Source organism: Hyperolius riggenbachi, chromosome 4 (assembly GCF_040937935.1).
Source record: "Hyperolius riggenbachi isolate aHypRig1 chromosome 4, aHypRig1.pri, whole genome shotgun sequence".
Classification (NCBI taxonomy): domain Eukaryota; kingdom Metazoa; phylum Chordata; class Amphibia; order Anura; family Hyperoliidae; genus Hyperolius; species Hyperolius riggenbachi.
The window spans coordinates 241,494,376-241,511,780 of record NC_090649.1 but is presented as its reverse complement, the minus strand read 5'-3'; the positions used below and the strand labels follow the sequence as shown (position 1 = coordinate 241,511,780).

At 53.5% G+C, this 17,405-nt stretch overlaps 1 protein-coding gene across 2 annotated transcripts in view; it reads left to right on the top strand.

Annotated features, from left to right (window-relative positions):
• Positions 1 to 17,405, top strand: part of IMPG1 (interphotoreceptor matrix proteoglycan 1) — a 538,528-nt gene that overhangs the window by 280,199 nt on the left and 240,924 nt on the right. The window lies entirely within an intron of this gene.

Sequence of the window (17,405 nt, the reverse complement as noted above, 5' to 3'; positions counted from 1 at the left end):
AACCTCTCTGCTGCATCACACTTCATCAGCCTCTCTGCTGCATCACACTTCAGCAGCCTCTCTGCTGCATCACACTTCAGCAGCCTCTGTGCTGCGTCACACTTCAGCAGCCTCTCTGCTGCATCACACTTCAGCAGCCTCTCTGCTGCATCCAACTTCAGTAGACTCTCTGCTGCATCACACTTCAGCAACCTCTGTGCTGCATCACACTTCAGCAGCCTCTCTGCTGCATCACACTTCAGCAGCCTCTCTCTGCTGAATCACACTTCAGCAGCCTCTCTCTGCTGAATCACACTTCAGCAGCCTCCCTGCTGCATCACACTTCATCAGTCTCCCTACTGCATCACACTTCATCAGCCTCTCTGCTGCATCACACTTCATCAGCCTCTCTGCTGCATCACACTTCAGCAGCCTCTCTGCTGCATCACACTTCACCAGCCTCTGTGCTGCGTCACACTTCAGCAGCCTCTCTGCTGCATCACACTTCAGCAGCCTCTCTGCTGCATCACACTTCAGTAGACTCGGTGCTGCGTCACACTTTAGCAGCCTCTCTGCTGAATCACACTTCAGCAGCCTCTCTGCTGCATCACACTTCAGTAGACTCTGTGCTGCATCACACTTCATCAGCCTCTCTGCTGCATCACACTTACACAGCCTCTCTGCTGCATCACACTTCAACATCCTCTCTGCTGCATCACACTTCAGCAACCTCTCTGCTGCATCACACTTCAGCAGCCTCTCTGCTGCATCACACTTCATCAGCCTCTCTGCTGCATCACACTTCAACAGCCTCTCTGCTTCATCACACTTCAGCAGCCTCTCTGCTGCATCACACTTCAGCAGCCTCTCTGCTGCATCACACTTCAGCAGCCTCTCTGCTGCATCACACTTCAGCAGCCTCTCTGCTGCATCACACTTCAGCAGCCTCTCTCTGCTGCATCACACTTCAGCAGCCTCCCTGCTGCATCACACTTCATCAGTCTCCCTACTGCATCACACTTCATCAACCTCTCTGCTGCATCACACTTCATCAGCCACTCTGCTGCATCACACTTCAGCAGCCTCTCTGCTGCATCACACTTCAGCAGCCTCTGTGCTGCGTCACACTTCAGCAGCCTCTCTGCTGCATCACACTTCAGCAGCCTCTCTGCTGCATCCAACTTCAGTAGACTCTCTGCTGCATCACACTTCAGCAACCTCTGTGCTGCATCACACTTCAGCAGCCTCTCTGCTGCATCACACTTCAGCAGCCTCTCTCTGCCAAATCACACTTCAGCAGCCTCCCTGCTGCATCACACTTCATCAGTCTCCCTACTGCATCACACTTCATCAGCCTCTCTGCTGCATCACACTTCATCAGCCTCTCTGCTGCATCACACTTCAGCAGCCTCTCTGCTGCATCACACTTCACCAGCCTCTGTGCTGCGTCACACTTCAGCAGCCTCTCTGCTGCATCACACTTCAGCAGCCTCTCTGCTGCATCACACTTCAGTAGACTCGGTGCTGCGTCACACTTTAGCAGCCTCTCTGCTGAATCACACTTCAGCAGCCTCTCTGCTGCATCACACTTCAGTAGACTCTCTGCTGCATCACACTTCATCAGCCTCTCTGCTGCATCACACTTACACAGCCTCTCTGCTGCATCACACTTCAACATCCTCTCTGCTGCATCACACTTCAGCAACCTCTCTGCTGCATCACACTTCAGCAGCCTCTCTGCTGCATCACACTTCATCAGCCTCTCTGCTGCATCACACTTCAACAGCCTCTCTGCTTCATCACACTTCAGCAGCCTCTCTGCTGCATCACACTTCAGCAGCCTCTCTGCTGCATCACACTTCAGCAGCCTCTCTGCTGCATCACACTTCAGCAGCCTCTCTGCTGCATCACACTTCAGCAGCCTCTCTCTGCTGCATCACACTTCAGCAGCCTCCCTGCTGCATCACACTTCATCAGTCTCCCTACTGCATCACACTTCATTAGCCTCTCTGCTGTATCACACTTCATCAACCGCTCTGCTGCATCACACTTCAGCAGCCTCTGTGCTGCATCACACTTCAGCAGCCTCTGTGCTGCGTCACACTTCAGCAGCCTCTCTGCTGCATCACACTTCAGCAGCCTCTCTGCTGCATCCAACTTCAGTAGACTCTCTGCTGCATCACACTTCAGCAGCCTCGATGCTGCATCACACTTCAGCAGCCTCTCTGCTGCATCACACTTCAGCAGCCTCTGTGCTGCATCACACTTCAGCAGCCTCTCTGCTGCATCACACTTCATCAGCCTCTCTGCTGCATCACACTTCAGCAGCCTCTCTGCTGCACCACACTTCAGCAACCTCTGTGCTGCATCACACTTCAGCAGCCTCTGTGCTGCGTCACACTTCAGCAGCCTCTGTGCTGTGTCACACTTCAGCAGCCTCTCTGCTGCATCACACTTCAGCAGCCTCTCTGCTGCATCACACTTCAGTAGACTCTCTGCTGCATCACACTTCATCAGCCTCTCTGCTGCATCACACTTCATCAGCCTCTCTGCTGCATCACACTTACACAGCCTCTCTGCTGCATCACACTTCAACAGCCTCTCAGCTGCATCACACTTCAGCAGCCTCTCTGCTGCATCACACTTCAGCAGCCTCTCTGCTGCATCAAACTTCAGCAGCCTCTCTCTGCTGCATCACACTTCAGCAGCCTCCCTGCTGCATCACACTTCATCAGCCTCCCTACTGCATCACACTTCATCAGCCTCTCTGCTGCATCACACTTCATCAGCCTCTCTGCTGCATCACACTTCAGCAGCCTCTGTGCTGCATCACACTTCAGCAGCCTCTGTGCTGCGCCACACTTCAGCAGCCTCTCTGCTGCATCCAACTTCAGCAGCCTCTCTGCTGCATCCAACTTCAGTAGACTCTCTGCTGCATCACACTTCAGCAGCCTCTCTGCTGCATCACACTTCATCAGCCTCTCTGCTGCATCACACTTCAGCAGCCTCTCTGCTGCATCACACTTCAGCAACCTCTGTGCTGCATCACACTTCAGCAGCCTCTGTGCTGCGTCACACTTCAACAGCCTCTGTGCTGCATCACACTTCAGCAGCCTCTCTGCTGCATCACACTTTATCAGCCTCTCTGTTGCATCACACTTCAGCAGCCTCTCTGCTGCATCCAACTTCAGCAGCCTCTCTGCTGCATCCAACTTCAGTAGACTCTCTGCTGCATCACACTTCAGCAGCCTCTCTGCTGCATCACACTTCATCAGCCTCTCTGCTGCATCACACTTCAGCAGCCTCTCTGCTGCATCACACTTCAGCAACCTCTGTGCTGCATCACACTTCAGCAGCCTCTCTGCTGCATCACACTTCAGCAGCCTCTCTCTGCTGCATCACACTTCAGCAGCCTCCCTGCTGCATCACACTTCATCAGTCTCCCTACTGCATCACACTTCATCAACCTCTCTGCTGCATCACACTTCATCAGCCTCTCTGCTGCATCACACTTCAGCAGCCTCTCTGCTGCATCACACTTCAGCAGCCTCTGTGCTGCGTCACACTTCAGCAGCCTCTCTGCTGCATCACACTTCAGCAGCCTCTCTGCGGCATCCAACTTCAGTAGACTCTCTGCTGCATCACACTTCAGCAACCTCTGTGCTGCATCACACTTCAGCAGCCTCTCTGCTGCATCACACTTCAGCAGCCTCTCTCTGCTGAATCACACTTCAGCAGCCTCTCTCTGCTGAATCACACTTCAGCAGCCTCCCTGCTGCATCACACTTCATCAGTCTCCCTACTGCATCACACTTCATCAGCCTCTCTGCTGCATCACACTTCATCAGCCTCTCTGCTGCATCACACTTCAGCAGCCTCTCTGCTGCATCACACTTCACCAGCCTCTGTGCTGCGTCACACTTCAGCAGCCTCTCTGCTGCATCACACTTCAGCAGCCTCTCTGCTGCATCACACTGCAGTAGACTCGGTGCTGCGTCACACTTTAGCAGCCTCTCTGCTGAATCACACTTCAGCAGCCTCTCTGCTGCATCACACTTCAGTAGACTCTGTGCTGCATCACACTTCATCAGCCTCTCTGCTGCATCACACTTACACAGCCTCTCTGCTGCATCACACTTCAACATCCTCTCTGCTGCATCACACTTCAGCAACCTCTCTGCTGCATCACACTTCAGCAGCCTCTCTGCTGCATCACACTTCATCAGCCTCTCTGCTGCATCACACTTCAACAGCCTCTCTGCTTCATCACACTTCAGCAGCCTCTCTGCTGCATCACACTTCAGCAGCCTCTCTGCTGCATCACACTTCAGCAGCCTCTCTGCTGCATCACACTTCAGCAGCCTCTCTGCTGCATCACACTTCAGCAGCCTCTCTCTGCTGCATCACACTTCAGCAGCCTCCCTGCTGCATCACACTTCATCAGTCTCCCTACTGCATCACACTTCATCAACCTCTCTGCTGCATCACACTTCATCAGCCTCTCTGCTGCATCACACTTCAGCAGCCTCTCTGCTGCATCACACTTCAGCAGCCTCTGTGCTGCGTCACACTTCAGCAGCCTCTCTGCTGCATCACACTTCAGCAGCCTCTCTGCTGCATCCAACTTCAGTAGACTCTCTGCTGCATCACACTTCAGCAACCTCTGTGCTGCATCACACTTCAGCAGCCTCTCTGCTGCATCACACTTCAGCAGCCTCTCTCTGCTAAATCACACTTCAGCAGCCTCCCTGCTGCATCACACTTCATCAGTCTCCCTACTGCATCACACTTCATCAGCCTCTCTGCTGCATCACACTTCATCAGCCTCTCTGCTGCATCACACTTCAGCAGCCTCTCTGCTGCATCACACTTCACCAGCCTCTGTGCTGCGTCACACTTCAGCAGCCTCTCTGCTGCATCACACTTCAGCAGCCTCTCTGCTGCATCACACTTCAGTAGACTCGGTGCTGCGTCACACTTTAGCAGCCTCTCTGCTGAATCACACTTCAGCAGCCTCTCTGCTGCATCACACTTCAGTAGACTCTCTGCTGCATCACACTTCATCAGCCTCTCTGCTGCATCACACTTACACAGCCTCTCTGCTGCATCACACTTCAACATCCTCTCTGCTGCATCACACTTCAGCAACCTCTCTGCTGCATCACACTTCAGCAGCCTCTCTGCTGCATCACACTTCATCAGCCTCTCTGCTGCATCACACTTCAACAGCCTCTCTGCTTCATCACACTTCAGCAGCCTCTCTGCTGCATCACACTTCAGCAGCCTCTCTGCTGCATCACACTTCAGCAGCCTCTCTGCTGCATCACACTTCAGCAGCCTCTCTGCTGCATCACACTTCAGCAGCCTCTCTCTGCTGCATCACACTTCAGCAGCCTCCCTGCTGCATCACACTTCATCAGTCTCCCTACTGCATCACACTTCATTAGCCTCTCTGCTGTATCACACTTCATCAACCGCTCTGCTGCATCACACTTCAGCAGCCTCTGTGCTGCATCACACTTCAGCAGCCTCTGTGCTGCGTCACACTTCAGCAGCCTCTCTGCTGCATCACACTTCAGCAGCCTCTCTGCTGCATCCAACTTCAGTAGACTCTCTGCTGCATCACACTTCAGCAGCCTCGATGCTGCATCACACTTCAGCAGCCTCTCTGCTGCATCACACTTCAGCAGCCTCTGTGCTGCATCACACTTCAGCAGCCTCTCTGCTGCATCACACTTCATCAGCCTCTCTGCTGCATCACACTTCAGCAGCCTCTCTGCTGCACCACACTTCAGCAACCTCTGTGCTGCATCACACTTCAGCAGCCTCTGTGCTGCGTCACACTTCAGCAGCCTCTGTGCTGTGTCACACTTCAGCAGCCTCTCTGCTGCATCACACTTCAGCAGCCTCTCTGCTGCATCACACTTCAGTAGACTCTCTGCTGCATCACACTTCATCAGCCTCTCTGCTGCATCACACTTACACAGCCTCTCTGCTGCATCACACTTCAGCAGCCTCTCTGCTGCATCACACTTCAGCAGCCTCTCTGCTGCATCACACTTCAGCAGCCTCTCTGCTGCATCACACTTCAGCAGCCTCTCTCTGCTGCATCACACTTCAGCAGCCTCCCTGCTGCATCACACTTCATCAGCCTCCCTACTGCATCACACTTCATCAGCCTCTCTGCTGCATCACACTTCATCAGCCTCTCTGCTGCATCACACTTCAGCAGCCTCTCTGCTGCATCACACTTCAGCAGCCTCTGTGCTGAGTCACACTTCAGCAGCCTCCCTGCTGCATCCAACTTCAGCAGCCTCTCTGCTGCATCCAACTTCAGTAGACTCTCTGCTGCATCACACTTCAGCAGCCTCGATGCTGCATCACACTTCATCAGCCTCTCTGCTGCATCACACTTCAGCAGCCTCTCTGCTGCATCACACTTTAGCAACCTCTGTGCTGCATCACACTTCAGCAGCCTCTGTGCTGCGTCACACTTCAGCAGCCTCTGTGCTGCATCACACTTCAGCAGCCTCTCTGCTGCATCACACTTTATCAGCCTCTCTGCTGCATCACACTTCAGCAGCCTTTCTGCTGCATCCAACTTCAGCAGCCTCTCTGCTGCATCCATTTTCAGTAGACTCTCTGCTGCATCACACTTCAGCAGCCTCTCTGCTGCATCACACTTCATCAGCCTCTCTGCTGCATCACACTTCAGCAGCCTCTCTGCTGCATCACACTTCAGCAGCCTCTCTGCTGCATCATACTTCAGCAGCCTCTCTGCTGCATCACACTTCAGCAGCCTCTCTCTGCTGCATCACACTTCAGCAGCCTCCCTGCTGCATCACACTTCATCAGTCTCCCTACTGCATCACACTTCATCAGCCTCTCTGCTGCATCACACTTCATCAGCCTCTCTGCTGCATCACACTTCAGCAGCCTCTGTACTGCGTCACACTTCAGCAGCCTCTCTGCTGCATCACACTTCAGCAGCCTCTCTGCTGCATCCAACTTCAGTAGACTCTCTGCTGCATCACACTTCAGCAGCCTCGATGCTGCATCACACTTCAGCAGCCTCTCTGCTGCATCACACTTCAGCAGCCTCTGTGCTGCATCACACTTCAGCAGCCTCTCTGCTGCATCACACTTCATCAGCCTCTCTGCTGCATTACACTTCAGCAGCCTCTCTGCTGCACCACACTTCAGCAACCTCTGTGCTGCATCACACTTCAGCAGCCTCTGTGCTGCGTCACACTTCAGCAGCCTCTGTGCTGTGTCACACTTCAGCAGCCTCTCTGCTGCATCACACTTCAGCAGCCTCTCTGCTGCATCACACTTTAGTAGACTCTCTGCTGCATCACACTTCATCAGCCTCTCTGCTGCATCACACTTACACAGCCTCTCTGCTGCATCACACTTCAACAGCCTCTCTGCTGCATCACACTTCAGCAGCCTCTGTGCTGCGCCACACTTCAGCAGCCTCTCTGCTGCATCCAACTTCAGCAGCCTCTCTGCTGCATCCAACTTCAGTAGACTCTCTGCTGCATCACACTTCAGCAGCCTCTCTGCTGCATCACACTTCATCAGCCTCTCTGCTGCATCACACTTCAGCAGCCTCTCTGCTGCATCCAACTTCAGCAGCCTCTCTGCTGCATCCAACTTCAGTAGACTCTCTGCTGCATCACACTTCAGCAGCCTCTCTGCTGCATCACACTTCATCAGCCTCTCTGCTGCATCACACTTCAGCAGCCTCTCTGCTGCATCACACTTCAGCAACCTCTGTGCTGCATCACACTTCAGCAGCCTCTGTGCTGCGTCACACTTCAACAGCCTCTGTGCTGCATCACACTTCAGCAGCCTCTCTGCTGCATCACACTTTATCAGCCTCTCTGTTGCATCACACTTCAGCAGCCTCTCTGCTGCATCCAACTTCAGCAGCCTCTCTGCTGCATCCAACTTCAGTAGACTCTCTGCTGCATCACACTTCAGCAGCCTCTCTGCTGCATCACACTTCATCAGCCTCTCTGCTGCATCACACTTCAGCAGCCTCTCTGCTGCATCACACTTCAGCAACCTCTGTGCTGCATCACACTTCAGCAGCCTCTCTGCTGCATCACACTTCAGCAGCCTCTCTCTGCTGCATCACACTTCAGCAGCCTCCCTGCTGCATCACACTTCATCAGTCTCCCTACTGCATCACACTTCATCAACCTCTCTGCTGCATCACACTTCATCAGCCTCTCTGCTGCATCACACTTCAGCAGCCTCTCTGCTGCATCACACTTCAGCAGCCTCTGTGCTGCGTCACACTTCAGCAGCCTCTCTGCTGCATCACACTTCAGCAGCCTCTCTGCTGCATCCAACTTCAGTAGACTCTCTGCTGCATCACACTTCAGCAACCTCTGTGCTGCATCACACTTCAGCAGCCTCTCTGCTGCATCACACTTCAGCAGCCTCTCTCTGCTGAATCACACTTCAGCAGCCTCTCTCTGCTGAATCACACTTCAGCAGCCTCCCTGCTGCATCACACTTCATCAGTCTCCCTACTGCATCACACTTCATCAGCCTCTCTGCTGCATCACACTTCATCAGCCTCTCTGCTGCATCACACTTCAGCAGCCTCTCTGCTGCATCACACTTCACCAGCCTCTGTGCTGCGTCACACTTCAGCAGCCTCTCTGCTGCATCACACTTCAGCAGCCTCTCTGCTGCATCACACTTCAGTAGACTCGGTGCTGCGTCACACTTTAGCAGCCTCTCTGCTGAATCACACTTCAGCAGCCTCTCTGCTGCATCACACTTCAGTAGACTCTGTGCTGCATCACACTTCATCAGCCTCTCTGCTGCATCACACTTACACAGCCTCTCTGCTGCATCACACTTCAACATCCTCTCTGCTGCATCACACTTCAGCAACCTCTCTGCTGCATCACACTTCAGCAGCCTCTCTGCTGCATCACACTTCATCAGCCTCTCTGCTGCATCACACTTCAACAGCCTCTCTGCTTCATCACACTTCAGCAGCCTCTCTGCTGCATCACACTTCAGCAGCCTCTCTGCTGCAGCACACTTCAGCAGCCTCTCTGCTGCATCACACTTCAGCAGCCTCTCTGCTGCATCACACTTCAGCAGCCTCTCTCTGCTGCATCACACTTCAGCAGCCTCCCTGCTGCATCACACTTCATCAGTCTCCCTACTGCATCACACTTCATCAACCTCTCTGCTGCATCACACTTCATCAGCCTCTCTGCTGCATCACACTTCAGCAGCCTCTCTGCTGCATCACACTTCAGCAGCCTCTCTGCTGCATCCAACTTCAGTAGACTCTCTGCTGCATCACACTTCAGCAGCCTCGATGCTGCATCACAGTTCAACAGCCTCTCTGCTGCATCACACTTCAGCAGCCTCTCTGCTACATCACACTTCAGTAGACTCTCTGCTGCATCACACTTCATCAGCCTCTCTGCTGCATCACACTTACACAGCCTCTCTGCTGCATCACACTTCAACAGCCTCTCAGCTGCATCACACTTCAGCAGCCTCTCTGCTGCATCACACTTCAGCAGCCTCTCTGCTGCATCAAACTTCAGCAGCCTCTCTCTGCTGCATCACACTTCAGCAGCCTCCCTGCTGCATCACACTTCATCAGCCTCCCTACTGCATCACACTTCATCAGCCTCTCTGCTGCATCACACTTCATCAGCCTCTCTGCTGCATCACACTTCAGCAGCCTCTGTGCTGCATCACACTTCAGCAGCCTCTGTGCTGCGCCACACTTCAGCAGCCTCTCTGCTGCATCCAACTTCAGCAGCCTCTCTGCTGCATCCAACTTCAGTAGACTCTCTGCTGCATCACACTTCAGCAGCCTCTCTGCTGCATCACACTTCATCAGCCTCTCTGCTGCATCACACTTCAGCAGCCTCTCTGCTGCATCCAACTTCAGCAGCCTCTCTGCTGCATCCAACTTCAGTAGACTCTCTGCTGCATCACACTTCAGCAGCCTCTCTGCTGCATCACACTTCATCAGCCTCTCTGCTGCATCACACTTCAGCAGCCTCTCTGCTGCATCACACTTCAGCAACCTCTGTGCTGCATCACACTTCAGCAGCCTCTGTGCTGCGTCACACTTCAACAGCCTCTGTGCTGCATCACACTTCAGCAGCCTCTCTGCTGCATCACACTTTATCAGCCTCTCTGTTGCATCACACTTCAGCAGCCTCTCTGCTGCATCCAACTTCAGCAGCCTCTCTGCTGCATCCAACTTCAGTAGACTCTCTGCTGCATCACACTTCAGCAGCCTCTCTGCTGCATCACACTTCATCAGCCTCTCTGCTGCATCACACTTCAGCAGCCTCTCTGCTGCATCACACTTCAGCAACCTCTGTGCTGCATCACACTTCAGCAGCCTCTCTGCTGCATCACACTTCAGCAGCCTCTCTCTGCTGCATCACACTTCAGCAGCCTCCCTGCTGCATCACACTTCATCAGTCTCCCTACTGCATCACACTTCATCAACCTCTCTGCTGCATCACACTTCATCAGCCTCTCTGCTGCATCACACTTCAGCAGCCTCTCTGCTGCATCACACTTCAGCAGCCTCTGTGCTGCGTCACACTTCAGCAGCCTCTCTGCTGCATCACACTTCAGCAGCCTCTCTGCTGCATCCAACTTCAGTAGACTCTCTGCTGCATCACACTTCAGCAACCTCTGTGCTGCATCACACTTCAGCAGCCTCTCTGCTGCATCACACTTCAGCAGCCTCTCTCTGCTGAATCACACTTCAGCAGCCTCTCTCTGCTGAATCACACTTCAGCAGCCTCCCTGCTGCATCACACTTCATCAGTCTCCCTACTGCATCACACTTCATCAGCCTCTCTGCTGCATCACACTTCATCAGCCTCTCTGCTGCATCACACTTCAGCAGCCTCTCTGCTGCATCACACTTCACCAGCCTCTGTGCTGCGTCACACTTCAGCAGCCTCTCTGCTGCATCACACTTCAGCAGCCTCTCTGCTGCATCACACTTCAGTAGACTCGGTGCTGCGTCACACTTTAGCAGCCTCTCTGCTGAATCACACTTCAGCAGCCTCTCTGCTGCATCACACTTCAGTAGACTCTGTGCTGCATCACACTTCATCAGCCTCTCTGCTGCATCACACTTACACAGCCTCTCTGCTGCATCACACTTCAACATCCTCTCTGCTGCATCACACTTCAGCAACCTCTCTGCTGCATCACACTTCAGCAGCCTCTCTGCTGCATCACACTTCATCAGCCTCTCTGCTGCATCACACTTCAACAGCCTCTCTGCTTCATCACACTTCAGCAGCCTCTCTGCTGCATCACACTTCAGCAGCCTCTCTGCTGCAGCACACTTCAGCAGCCTCTCTGCTGCATCACACTTCAGCAGCCTCTCTGCTGCATCACACTTCAGCAGCCTCTCTCTGCTGCATCACACTTCAGCAGCCTCCCTGCTGCATCACACTTCATCAGTCTCCCTACTGCATCACACTTCATCAACCTCTCTGCTGCATCACACTTCATCAGCCTCTCTGCTGCATCACACTTCAGCAGCCTCTCTGCTGCATCACACTTCAGCAGCCTCTGTGCTGCGTCACACTTCAGCAGCCTCTCTGCTGCATCACACTTCAGCAGCCTCTCTGCTGCATCCAACTTCAGTAGACTCTCTGCTGCATCACACTTCAGCAACCTCTGTGCTGCATCACACTTCAGCAGCCTCTCTGCTGCATCACACTTCAGCAGCCTCTCTCTGCTAAATCACACTTCAGCAGCCTCCCTGCTGCATCACACTTCATCAGTCTCCCTACTGCATCACACTTCATCAGCCTCTCTGCTGCATCACACTTCATCAGCCTCTCTGCTGCATCACACTTCAGCAGCCTCTCTGCTGCATCACACTTCACCAGCCTCTGTGCTGCGTCACACTTCAGCAGCCTCTCTGCTGCATCACACTTCAGCAGCCTCTCTGCTGCTTCACACTTCAGTAGACTCGGTGCTGCGTCACACTTTAGCAGCCTCTCTGCTGAATCACACTTCAGCAGCCTCTCTGCTGCATCACACTTCAGTAGACTCTCTGCTGCATCACACGTCAGCAGCCTCTGTGCTGCATCACACTTCAGCAGCCTCTGTGCTGCGCCACACTTCAGCAGCCTCTCTGCTGCATCCAACTTCAGCAGCCTCTCTGCTGCATCCAACTTCAGTAGACTCTCTGCTGCATCACACTTCAGCAGCCTCTCTGCTGCATCACACTTCATCAGCCTCTCTGCTGCATCACACTTCAGCAGCCTCTCTGCTGCATCCAACTTCAGCAGCCTCTCTGCTGCATCCAACTTCAGTAGACTCTCTGCTGCATCACACTTCAGCAGCCTCTCTGCTGCATCACACTTCATCAGCCTCTCTGCTGCATCACACTTCAGCAGCCTCTCTGCTGCATCACACTTCAGCAACCTCTGTGCTGCATCACACTTCAGCAGCCTCTGTGCTGCGTCACACTTCAACAGCCTCTGTGCTGCATCACACTTCAGCAGCCTCTCTGCTGCATCACACTTTATCAGCCTCTCTGTTGCATCACACTTCAGCAGCCTCTCTGCTGCATCCAACTTCAGCAGCCTCTCTGCTGCATCCAACTTCAGTAGACTCTCTGCTGCATCACACTTCAGCAGCCTCTCTGCTGCATCACACTTCATCAGCCTCTCTGCTGCATCACACTTCAGCAGCCTCTCTGCTGCATCACACTTCAGCAACCTCTGTGCTGCATCACACTTCAGCAGCCTCTCTGCTGCATCACACTTCAGCAGCCTCTCTCTGCTGCATCACACTTCAGCAGCCTCCCTGCTGCATCACACTTCATCAGTCTCCCTACTGCATCACACTTCATCAACCTCTCTGCTGCATCACACTTCATCAGCCTCTCTGCTGCATCACACTTCAGCAGCCTCTCTGCTGCATCACACTTCAGCAGCCTCTGTGCTGCGTCACACTTCAGCAGCCTCTCTGCTGCATCACACTTCAGCAGCCTCTCTGCTGCATCCAACTTCAGTAGACTCTCTGCTGCATCACACTTCAGCAACCTCTGTGCTGCATCACACTTCAGCAGCCTCTCTGCTGCATCACACTTCAGCAGCCTCTCTCTGCTGAATCACACTTCAGCAGCCTCTCTCTGCTGAATCACACTTCAGCAGCCTCCCTGCTGCATCACACTTCATCAGTCTCCCTACTGCATCACACTTCATCAGCCTCTCTGCTGCATCACACTTCATCAGCCTCTCTGCTGCATCACACTTCAGCAGCCTCTCTGCTGCATCACACTTCATCAGCCTCTCTGCTGCATCACACTTCAGCAGCCTCTCTGCTGCATCCAACTTCAGCAGCCTCTCTGCTGCATCCAACTTCAGTAGACTCTCTGCTGCATCACACTTCAGCAGCCTCTCTGCTGCATCACACTTCATCAGCCTCTCTGCTGCATCACACTTCAGCAGCCTCTCTGCTGCATCACACTTCAGCAACCTCTGTGCTGCATCACACTTCAGCAGCCTCTGTGCTGCGTCACACTTCAACAGCCTCTGTGCTGCATCACACTTCAGCAGCCTCTCTGCTGCATCACACTTTATCAGCCTCTCTGTTGCATCACACTTCAGCAGCCTCTCTGCTGCATCCAACTTCAGCAGCCTCTCTGCTGCATCCAACTTCAGTAGACTCTCTGCTGCATCACACTTCAGCAGCCTCTCTGCTGCATCACACTTCATCAGCCTCTCTGCTGCATCACACTTCAGCAGCCTCTCTGCTGCATCACACTTCAGCAACCTCTGTGCTGCATCACACTTCAGCAGCCTCTCTGCTGCATCACACTTCAGCAGCCTCTCTCTGCTGCATCACACTTCAGCAGCCTCCCTGCTGCATCACACTTCATCAGTCTCCCTACTGCATCACACTTCATCAACCTCTCTGCTGCATCACACTTCATCAGCCTCTCTGCTGCATCACACTTCAGCAGCCTCTCTGCTGCATCACACTTCAGCAGCCTCTGTGCTGCGTCACACTTCAGCAGCCTCTCTGCTGCATCACACTTCAGCAGCCTCTCTGCTGCATCCAACTTCAGTAGACTCTCTGCTGCATCACACTTCAGCAACCTCTGTGCTGCATCACACTTCAGCAGCCTCTCTGCTGCATCACACTTCAGCAGCCTCTCTCTGCTGAATCACACTTCAGCAGCCTCTCTCTGCTGAATCACACTTCAGCAGCCTCCCTGCTGCATCACACTTCATCAGTCTCCCTACTGCATCACACTTCATCAGCCTCTCTGCTGCATCACACTTCATCAGCCTCTCTGCTGCATCACACTTCAGCAGCCTCTCTGCTGCATCACACTTCACCAGCCTCTGTGCTGCGTCACACTTCAGCAGCCTCTCTGCTGCATCACACTTCAGCAGCCTCTCTGCTGCATCACACTTCAGTAGACTCGGTGCTGCGTCACACTTTAGCAGCCTCTCTGCTGAATCACACTTCAGCAGCCTCTCTGCTGCATCACACTTCAGTAGACTCTGTGCTGCATCACACTTCATCAGCCTCTCTGCTGCATCACACTTACACAGCCTCTCTGCTGCATCACACTTCAACATCCTCTCTGCTGCATCACACTTCAGCAACCTCTCTGCTGCATCACACTTCAGCAGCCTCTCTGCTGCATCACACTTCATCAGCCTCTCTGCTGCATCACACTTCAACAGCCTCTCTGCTTCATCACACTTCAGCAGCCTCTCTGCTGCATCACACTTCAGCAGCCTCTCTGCTGCAGCACACTTCAGCAGCCTCTCTGCTGCATCACACTTCAGCAGCCTCTCTGCTGCATCACACTTCAGCAGCCTCTCTCTGCTGCATCACACTTCAGCAGCCTCCCTGCTGCATCACACTTCATCAGTCTCCCTACTGCATCACACTTCATCAACCTCTCTGCTGCATCACACTTCATCAGCCTCTCTGCTGCATCACACTTCAGCAGCCTCTCTGCTGCATCACACTTCAGCAGCCTCTCTGCTGCATCCAACTTCAGTAGACTCTCTGCTGCATCACACTTCAGCAGCCTCGATGCTGCATCACAGTTCAACAGCCTCTCTGCTGCATCACACTTCAGCAGCCTCTCTGCTGCATCACACTTCAGTAGACTCTCTGCTGCATCACACTTCATCAGCCTCTCTGCTGCATCACACTTACACAGCCTCTCTGCTGCATCACACTTCAACAGCCTCTCAGCTGCATCACACTTCAGCAGCCTCTCTGCTGCATCACACTTCAGCAGCCTCTCTGCTGCATCAAACTTCAGCAGCCTCTCTCTGCTGCATCACACTTCAGCAGCCTCCCTGCTGCATCACACTTCATCAGCCTCCCTACTGCATCACACTTCATCAGCCTCTCTGCTGCATCACACTTCATCAGCCTCTCTGCTGCATCACACTTCAGCAGCCTCTGTGCTGCATCACACTTCAGCAGCCTCTGTGCTGCGCCACACTTCAGCAGCCTCTCTGCTGCATCCAACTTCAGCAGCCTCTCTGCTGCATCCAACTTCAGTAGACTCTCTGCTGCATCACACTTCAGCAGCCTCTCTGCTGCATCACACTTCATCAGCCTCTCTGCTGCATCACACTTCAGCAGCCTCTCTGCTGCATCCAACTTCAGCAGCCTCTCTGCTGCATCCAACTTCAGTAGACTCTCTGCTGCATCACACTTCAGCAGCCTCTCTGCTGCATCACACTTCATCAGCCTCTCTGCTGCATCACACTTCAGCAGCCTCTCTGCTGCATCACACTTCAGCAACCTCTGTGCTGCATCACACTTCAGCAGCCTCTGTGCTGCGTCACACTTCAACAGCCTCTGTGCTGCATCACACTTCAGCAGCCTCTCTGCTGCATCACACTTTATCAGCCTCTCTGTTGCATCACACTTCAGCAGCCTCTCTGCTGCATCCAACTTCAGCAGCCTCTCTGCTGCATCCAACTTCAGTAGACTCTCTGCTGCATCACACTTCAGCAGCCTCTCTGCTGCATCACACTTCATCAGCCTCTCTGCTGCATCACACTTCAGCAGCCTCTCTGCTGCATCACACTTCAGCAACCTCTGTGCTGCATCACACTTCAGCAGCCTCTCTGCTGCATCACACTTCAGCAGCCTCTCTCTGCTGCATCACACTTCAGCAGCCTCCCTGCTGCATCACACTTCATCAGTCTCCCTACTGCATCACACTTCATCAACCTCTCTGCTGCATCACACTTCATCAGCCTCTCTGCTGCATCACACTTCAGCAGCCTCTCTGCTGCATCACACTTCAGCAGCCTCTGTGCTGCGTCACACTTCAGCAGCCTCTCTGCTGCATCACACTTCAGCAGCCTCTCTGCTGCATCCAACTTCAGTAGACTCTCTGCTGCATCACACTTCAGCAACCTCTGTGCTGCATCACACTTCAGCAGCCTCTCTGCTGCATCACACTTCAGCAGCCTCTCTCTGCTGAATCACACTTCAGCAGCCTCTCTCTGCTGAATCACACTTCAGCAGCCTCCCTGCTGCATCACACTTCATCAGTCTCCCTACTGCATCACACTTCATCAGCCTCTCTGCTGCATCACACTTCATCAGCCTCTCTGCTGCATCACACTTCACCAGCCTCTGTGCTGCGTCACACTTCAGCAGCCTCTCTGCTGCATCACACTTCAGCAGCCTCTCTGCTGCATCACACTTCAGTAGACTCGGTGCTGCGTCACACTTTAGCAGCCTCTCTGCTGAATCACACTTCAGCAGCCTCTCTGCTGCATCACACTTCAGTAGATTCTGTGCTGCATCACACTTCATCAGCCTCTCTGCTGCATCACACTTACACAGCCTCTCTGCTGCATCACACTTCAACATCCTCTCTGCTGCATCACACTTCAGCAACCTCTCTGCTGCATCACACTTCAGCAGCCTCTCTGCTGCATCACACTTCATCAGCCTCTCTGCTGCATCACACTTCAACAGCCTCTCTGCTTCGTCACACTTCAGCAGCCTCTCTGCTGCATCACACTTCAGCAGCCTCTCTGCTGCAGCACACTTCAGCAGCCTCTCTGCTGCATCACACTTCAGCAGCCTCTCTGCTGCATCACACTTCAGCAGCCTCTCTCTGCTGCATCACACTTCAGCAGCCTCCCTGCTGCATCACACTTCATCAGTCTCCCTACTGCATCACACTTCATCAACCTCTCTGCTGCATCACACTTCATCAGCCTCTCTGCTGCATCACACTTCAGTAGACTCTCTGCTGCATCACACTTCAGCAGCCTCTGTGCTGCGTCACACTTCAGCAGCCTCTCTGCTGCATCACACTTCAGCAGCCTCTCTGCTGCATCCAACTTCAGTAGACTCTCTGCTGCATCACACTTCAG